Here is a 2,114-nt window from a genome sequence, read left to right on the forward strand (position 1 = left end):
TGACACAAAGTAGTCCCTATTCTTTAAGTACGATTCAAACCAGTTTAGTACTGAGCCAGAAAGGCCAGCCCAGTTTTCCAATCGATCTAGTAATATGTCATGGTCGACCGTGTCAAATGCAGACCTGAGATCAAGTAATACTAAGACTGTAAGTTAGAATGTAGAATATCAAGGAAACAAGAGGAGGTTTTCAGATGTTGTATAATGTCCTCCAGGTTTTTATGGTTGATCGAATGAAATTCTGTCATATTGGAATTAGTTTTGCCTGAACACTGTGACAACAAATATCCTGTACTTGATATGGAGGCACTGACTGTTTGTCTAATCTTCTGAATTTTGTCTTTGAAGAAGAAGGCAAAGTCATTGCAGGCCTTGGTAGATAAAAGTTGGCACTGGAGGGTTTGTCAACCCATCGACAGTAGCAAACAAAGCACGTGAATTATTATCATTTCTGGCGATAATGTCTGCGAAGAAGGACCTCCTTGCATTCCTCAGTTCAAAATTATAAATGCAAAGTCTTTCTTTATAGGTGTTATAATGGACCAGGAGATTCGTTTTTCTACACTCTCTTTTTTCCGTTCTCACCAGAAGGACATTTCTCCATGGGGATCTTTTCTTACCGGAGACAACTTTGACCTTAGCGGGAGAAATGGCATCAATAACATTTGTAATTTTACAGTTGAAGTTATCTACAAGCTCAGTCACTGAGAGACCAGAGAGGGCGGGTGTGGAAGACAATAGTATAAAAAACTGGTGTTTTCAGTGATATACCGTTTTCTGATTAACTTTGTTTGGACACTTTTGGGCACAGAGATAATGCCGTTAAAGAAAATACAGGAATTATCAGAGAGAGCAATGTCAGTCACAACGTCAGTCACCATCAACCGAGTCAAACACCCACATGTGGTTTCACAGAACTGATACAGTTCACCAATATACTAACAAGCTACATTAAGCACAATGATTTTTGGCTTGAGTTTCAGTTCTTGGCTGTTTATAGACATTGACAAGGACATACAGTACATGCTGACACTTCTTCCTAATAAAAAAATCAACAAAGGCCTAAACATACTAACTGGTGCTGAAACAATGTCAGTTAATCGATTAGTGGATTGAGAATGTTAATCAACAACAACCTCTTGATTGATCGTTAAAGTAATTTATCAAGTAAAAATGCCAACATTAGCTAGTTCTACCTTATCAGAAGGCTCTCTTTACATGTAACCTCCATGCTATCATACTCAAAGAAAATCATAGGCATAACTACACATGATGAACGCACAATTCAACCGATAAAACACAAGTCAAACCAGTGAATCAGATGGACCTTGAATTCCCCCTTCAAGTTATTTGCTGATTCAGTAGGGTACTGTGATGTCAGATTACAATGTGTTAATTTCCATAATCAAACTTAACTGTAAAATGTGATGTTTTCGTTTTAAACCTTTGGATACTATTTTTCACATTAATTTCATATGTATTGTATAACTCTTCTGAAGCCGATTTCGTTTTACAGTTTGGCTGGAGTGGTGTACATTTTTTTGGGGGGGCGAAGCACTTTAGACCAAGACGAATCAAGCTGTCTAAAACCCAAATTCCTCTGACTTCTGAGAACTAGAACAAAAAAGGCCAGGAGGTTGGTCTTCCTGGGATCACAGGCGGAGGGTGATCCAGACTTTATTAGTTTTCAGAGGAAGCCACCTCCAGAGCAGAAAATGAAAGTAGCAGGAAGAGAAGCGCAAAGACGGTCACTGTTAACATATTGGACAGAGGAGCCTTTTGAGTGTAGTATTAAAGTACTGCTGTCTTGATTTGTCTGCTTTTACGTGGGGATAGTCATTTCCTAAAACCTTTACAGATAAAAATCTGTAAGCATGCTGTTTCACTGATGTGTCATTACATTGGCTTTTGCTTTGAATTGCGATAAACATGTTCTCTGCCTTTAATAAAGCACTTTTGTTCAAACCTCACTTTGGTCTTCTGATATTGTTAAATGAGCTGCTTCCTTCTGTTTGGACCCACAATTTCTGCCTCCGGTCATATTTTCTATTGTTTCTTCATTAGCTTTAGGCTATTTGATTATAGTAATAATAATAATAATAATAATAAGAAGA

At 37.8% G+C, this 2,114-nt stretch overlaps 1 protein-coding gene across 3 annotated transcripts in view; it reads right to left on the reverse strand.

Moving 5' to 3' along the window:
• The window catches only part of LOC116669980 (immunoglobulin-like domain-containing receptor 2), a 22,295-nt gene that overhangs the window by 19,137 nt on the left and 1,044 nt on the right, over positions 1-2,114 (reverse strand). The window lies entirely within an intron of this gene.

The sequence above is a fragment of the Etheostoma spectabile genome, chromosome 1 (assembly GCF_008692095.1).
Source record: "Etheostoma spectabile isolate EspeVRDwgs_2016 chromosome 1, UIUC_Espe_1.0, whole genome shotgun sequence".
NCBI lineage: Eukaryota > Metazoa > Chordata > Actinopteri > Perciformes > Percidae > Etheostoma > Etheostoma spectabile.